Source organism: Arachis duranensis, chromosome 6 (genome assembly GCF_000817695.3).
Source record: "Arachis duranensis cultivar V14167 chromosome 6, aradu.V14167.gnm2.J7QH, whole genome shotgun sequence".
NCBI lineage: Eukaryota > Viridiplantae > Streptophyta > Magnoliopsida > Fabales > Fabaceae > Arachis > Arachis duranensis.
Window position 1 is genome coordinate 76,378,467 of NC_029777.3, and position 6,918 is coordinate 76,385,384.

The window sequence follows — 6,918 nt, forward strand, 5'->3', positions numbered from 1 at the left end:
TTTTCAGCAAGGACGAGATTATCAACATAAGTAAGTATCACAGTGAAGGAGGTCTCGGATTTGTGTTTTGTGAACGAAGAATAATCATTCTTTGATTGTTGGTACTCGTGAGCACGGAGAACAGAGCAAAGCTTAAGATTCCACTGCCTACTAGCTTGCTTGAGTCCATAGAGGGACTTGTCAAGTTTGCAAACCAAATCGAGAGAGGAGAGCGGTAATTCCGGGGGGGCTTCATATATACTGTTTCCTTCAACTCACAATGAAGGAATGCAGTGTTTACGTCCAATTGGTGGCAGTGCCAACCCTTGATTGCAGTGAGAGCAAGTACTAATTGCACAGTAGTGATCTTAACCACTAGACTGAAAGTGTCCATGTAGTTTAAACCATATCGTTGTGTATAGCCCTTTGCAACCAGGCGTGCTTTGGACCTCTCCACTAATCCATCAGAATTGAATTTGACTTTGAACACCCAGCGGCAGCCAATAGTTTTCTTCCCTGGTGGTAAAGTGGTGAGAGTCCAAGTTTTAGTTTGCTCAAGTGCCAGAAGTTTTGCATTAATGGCATCTTCCAACAGTCTTTTTGGACGGCTTCCTCATAGGTTTTTGGCTCATTGTGTGTGGAAACAGCAAGAGAAAAATTTAATTGGTTAGTGGACAGAAAAGAATAAGATATTGAATCTGAAATTTGATATTTGCATTTTGAAATTGGCATAACTTGTTGAGCAGTGTTATTATTTGCACAGCGAAAGTCATTTAGATATGCTGGTGATCGCCTAGTCCTACTAGACTTCCTAAGAGGTGCAGGGTGAGGTGATGCATGAGTGTCCACGTGAGTATGTGAATGAGACAAGGATGAGACTTGTGCATTAGGAATTGAGCTTGCAGTGTTATGAGAAATAGAATCAGTGACGGAATTCGGTTGATGCTGATGCAAAATTGGAGTTGAATGCACATGTTGGTAAAACGAAAGATAATCATGATATGTAAAAAGGTCTGTCCATGGGACATGTAATGTGATTGTGACAGCAGCAGGGTTGACATCTGAAGAGGCAGGTTTGGTTTTGAATAGAAACTCATAAAATATGACATTTCTAGAAAGGAAAGTTTGCCTTGTTTTTAGATCATATAGAAAAAATCCTTTGATCCCTTCTTTATATCCGAGAAAACAATATTTTTGAGCTCATACATCTAACTTCTTTCTATTTTGAGTTAAAGTGGATGCAAAGACAAAACAACCAAAAACTTTGATGTGGTTTAGATCAGGTAATTTGCCATGTAATTTTTGAAAGGGGGAAAGATTTTGTAAAATGGGACTAAGGACTCTATTGATGAGATGCACAACGTGTGCCACTACTAGATCCCAAAAAATCTTTGGAACATTTGATTGAAAAAGTAGAGTTCTAGTCACCATAAGAATGGGTTGGTGCATCCTCTCAGCTATCCCATTTTGCTGAGGGGTTTCCACACATGACTTTTGCTATAAATTTTTTTAGAAGCAAAGAAATTATGCAAGTTGAATTCTGGACCATTATCTGATCTGACACATTTGACGATTTTTGAAAATTGGGTTTCAACCATTTTAATGAAGTTGGGCAGAATTAATGAAACCTCAAATTTATTTTTCATGGATTTAATCCAAGTAAAACGGCTATTGTCATCGACGATAATAAGAAAGTACTTAAAACCAGAGGTAGATACAATTGATAGAGGGCCCTAAATATCAACATGTATTAAATCGAAAGGCGAGTCAACTATTGAACTACTGATAGAAAAAGGAATTTTCTTCTGTTTTGCAAAATGACAAGTTTTACAAGCTAAAGCATTATTGTTACATTTAATGAAAGAAAAATCTTTTTGCAGTGTTTGCAAAGCTGAATTATTCAAGTGTCCTAATCTGCTGTGCCACAGTTGTGACTGTTGTGTAGACGAGATCGTGTTCTCACAAGTGTGATGTAGTGTTTGTGATGAATGCTGTGCAATGCAGTGAACTACAGTTTGATCATTTGAGTGACCCAGTACATATAAACCAGTACTGCTTTTAGCTGTGTCAATTATCTTCAATAGATGGTGATCCCAAATCTGGCACCATGTATGTGAAAACAAAAATAGACAGTTCAATGCTTTTGTAACTCGTGAAATTGACACCAAATTGAATTTAAAAGTAGGAATGTAGAGAGCATTCTCTAAGTAAAAATTTGTATTAAAAATCACTATACCAGCAATGGTAGTAATAGCAATGGAGCCATCAGGCATGTGCACAGTAACAGGTTTAATATTTTTGAAAGATTGAAAAATATTTAGAGAAAAACAAACGTGATCAATAGCACCTGTGTCCACTACCCAAGTATCTGATCTAAGAAATTTTTGATTGACAGATAATGATGCAGCTAAAAGGGTACCTTTGGTGATCTGTAAGTCTTTTGGCTCAGTTGATGTAGTGATTTGGTTGATAGTTTGATTAGATTGGGTTGACTGTTGTAAGATAGACATTAAAGCAATCCATTGATCATTGGTCAAGCTATAACTTGGATTCTCACCATTTTTAATAGCAGTTGAAGGTAATGCACTGATTTCATCATTCTCATCAGTGAAAGTGTTATTGATGCTTTCACGTTTCTGCAAATGCGGGGGAAGGCCATGCTTCTTGTAGCATGTATCAACAATGTGTCCCATTCTGCCACAAAAGGAGCAATGCTTTGTGCTATGAGATCTGCCTGGACTTCTTCCTCTACCATTCACACTCCCTCTACCTCTGCATCTGCCTCTGGTGGAATTGTGACCAGAATTAGCAGCGTATAGAATTTGTGAATCTGGAGTGTCAATTGAAGGGCTGAGCTAGCGTTCTTGTTGGGTTAGCATTGCAAACACAGTATCCATGTCAAGGAGGGGTTTCAAGAGCATAATTTGGGTTTTGGCAGTTGCAAATTGATCATTGAGGCCACACAAAAATCTTGCAATGTAGTCTTTATTGCGGTACCGTCACATTTCTTCCAACCCACAGATACATTTTCTAGTGCAGGTAAAACACATGTGAATCGGCCTGAAGTTATCAATTTCTTCCCAAATTGCTTGCATCTTGGTAAAATAGGAAGTAATTGAAAGATCACCTTGTTTTGCACTATACAACTCCTCATACAATTCAGAGACATGATACAAATCTCCCTGGTAATAGCGTTTCTTTAAATCATTCTACAGATCTGAAGCCACATTTCTCCAGATGACACTCTGAAGAATATCGTGTGAGAGAGATAAGTGTAGCCAAGAGAGGACATAAGTGTTGCAATGGCCTCAAGCCGCATACATTGGATCGGTAACCTCCGGTTGAAGGAGAGAGCCATTAATGAAGGGACTTTTGTTCTTGGACTCGAGCACCATTGAAATCGAGCGGGACCAATTGGTGTAATTTTGAGAATTGAGGCGAAGAGAGATTAAAGGATTACCAGGACTTTCAGCTGGGTGCAAGAAATATGGACTGTTCTGATCAATAGAAGCTACAGTGGAGCTGACGTCACTGTGAGTGAAATCCATTGAAGAGAAAAAGCAAGAATGTGAAGAAAATCCAAGAGATGAAGATTGGAGGTGATTCGATACAAAAATAGATCACGATTAATGAACAAATTCTGTCGAATGAGTTCAAAAGAAAGGGAAAGAACGAAGAAGAAAACAATTCCAAGACATGATTCTCTAACTCGCTGATCGGAACACTGTTACCGAAACCCTAGAGATTCGATGAACAGCTCTCATCAGTCTCTACTGTGTGAGTTTGGGAAATATGTTGGATCTGGAGGTAGATAAGAAGCTTAGAATATAGAAGATGCCCGAGGTTATTTCCGGCGATGATACCATGTGAAAACGGAAGCTAGAAAGAGAGTTGCAAAGTTTGAATGATAAAGAAGAATGGAAAGGAAAAGTGGAGAGAAGGCTCTGAAATCTATTTTGGTAGAGAGAAAAAGTGATATGGATAAAATGGAAAGCTAACAGAATCAGTTAGCAAATTCTACTTTATATACCAACTTACATGATAAATATCTTAGACTAATTGAATAAGCTAATTAGTGACTAATTATTAATTATAAATGCTAACTAAGCTAAGTATGCCTATCTACTATAATTAATACATTTAGATAATATATTGTTTACTATTTTCATTGTCTACCTATATTTTTTTAAAAGAATTCACGTGAAAGTTATGTGAGTTTTTATTTACAAGTCAGTAACTAATTAAATGTTACTACTATAAAATTAAAGAGTAGAATTAAAAAAAATAGTGGTACATATATATATTTAAGATGAATTGAAATTAAACTCTAGAGTATATATCCGATAACATTTCATTTGGCTATAGATAGTATACGGCCTCTGTAGGGTTTTCTCGTGGCCTTCGATCTTCGGTTTCTTATTATTATAAGGTTTTATGACGGTATTGTTAATGGTGGGACACGAAACAAGCATGGTAACGTGACACAAGCAAATACATTGGATAATGCGTGCTATATATGTTTGATTTGAGAGCATAAAGTAAGCCAAAGGAAATCTAGTGAATATATATAACACGTTACATGGCTAGCTATATAACATGTATATATAATTGTTTTCTCATCATTGGGATACACCATACATCTGTATGATAAGCATAGATCGATAATTATGTACATATATAGAGATCTTGTAAAGTAACAATTTATATACACTACCGCAACAAAAATTACTTTTGGTAACAAATTTTCAGTAACAATAACATAATAGTTATTATATATTTTATTTATATATTTTATGTCTATAAAATTTTGTTATTGATAATTATATAATTATTATTAAAAATTTTTACCAAAAAAAATATAAAATAATTAATATCTGATTATCAATAAATATACTAATGATTATTTTTTATACTTTTAAAAATAATATAAATAATCATTAAAAATAATTTTTCTAACAGTAATAATATAGGTTTTACCGCGTACTGTCATACATACATAGTATACCCATTTCGGAAATTTGAATCGTACGTATTATAGCCGACAAAATCTCCCATGAAGTTGCAAAAGTACGACATCTCATATTAGAGATATACACTTAAAAGTATTTTATTATTTTTTGCCTGTGATCTATTCATTTTTTAAACGATCACAATTATTACTGCAATCATCGTAAAGTCTGCAAAGTTAACAAATAAAAATATTGCAATTATTATTTGGGTTACACTGCAATTGTAAATCAGATTAAATTGTCAAAATGATTTTTCAGATTCATGATCATATATTAATTTTATTTTTGAGATTTTAATTGCATTATTTTCATTTCTGAGATTGAACTTGAATATTATAGTGGTTCTTCAATTCTTTTTCAATAATAACTCAACAAAAAAAAATGATAAATAAACTAACACTTTCTTGTCGCGCTGAATAATAGTGAGAAGAGTATTAGAAGATTAGTAAATTTTGTAATTTGTAGTAATTAATTAGTTATTATTAATATTTTTAATAATATAAAATTATATCTAATAATATAAAATTATTTATTTTTTTTTTACTAAATTTTAATAAAAGTGCTGACTTATTAAATTTTTTCTAACAGTGAAGCTACGTTGTTTGCCTTTGGTGCCCTCAATCAAACCCAAAAAAATCCAATTTAGGTGCATGTGCATTACATGTCCACAACTATCAAAAAGGACATCGTTTTTATTTTGATTTGGTACCAGAAATAAACGAACGTCATTTTATCGTTGTCCGATCCAGTTACTTACTGCCAAATAGAAATCAAATTAGAAAACTACTATAGTGATCAGAATTTAATTTCAAAAACGACAATAATACAATTAGAACCTCAAAAATTAAATAAATGAACCGCGTCTGAATCTCATCAGAACCGGTTTGGGAATGCTAATTAATGATATGAAGAGGTTCTTGATGAGACGAACTTGGCCCCCGCGTGAATGGAGAGTCCTATCATCATTATCTCTTTTTTTATCTTTAATTTTTATTTTTCTCCCTTTAATTTGTTAGAGATACTGCACTAGTCTTGCATGGACAAAGGGTAGTGACCACTCAAATCATTGCACTTTCCATTTGTTCTTGTGGAAATTCTGCTCAAGATCATGGACTTAACGTGTCTATTTTATGTGGCCCTGCTGCTGACACAATCTTAATATGGATATTATCACTTTATTGTATGTGTGTGTGTTTTTTTTCTATTTCAATTTGTTGGGGACTTGAATGATCAATTTAGGAGGTAACTATTAGTTTCTTTTAAAATAAGATTGGAAAAGGTCATTATTTATAATGTGCGATTGGACTAGTTTATTTTTAGCATTTTAAAGCAACTTATAACTAGAAAATTCTCGAGACTATTTTCTTTTTTAGAAGGGAGGTGGGGGTGGGAACGATAACTATGAAACTCCCAAACGTAAGTAATACTTTTTCCTTCATTCATATCTTTAATCTTTTATATGGTTTACACTGTCGTATTAGTGCTTATTTTTATAAATTTATAATGAACAAGAGAAATCATATACTATTAGTTGAGATTTATATATGTCCGATTTGGTAGAATTTTTATTCTAATTATGGTCTAATTTGTTACTATAAAAATTAGTTTGAGTGCCGTTAAAATTATTAATTAATTATATTGACAGTTAGTTTATTTTTTAATAAAAAGAATACGATTATTTATAAATTTTATAAAGTTTGAGTTCTAATTCTGATTACACAACAAAACAAACTCATTTTAATTCTATCTAATTTAATAATTTAAAAATTAAAAGTTTTAAATTAAATGAAAATTTTGTTGACAATAGCTAGAGGTACCTAATTGATTATTTATAAAATATCTAACACGATTCACTAGTAAAAAATAAGAAAACACGGATGGTACCAGTATTTTTTTATTTGTCCTTTTTTTTTTCTTTTTATGAATCGAA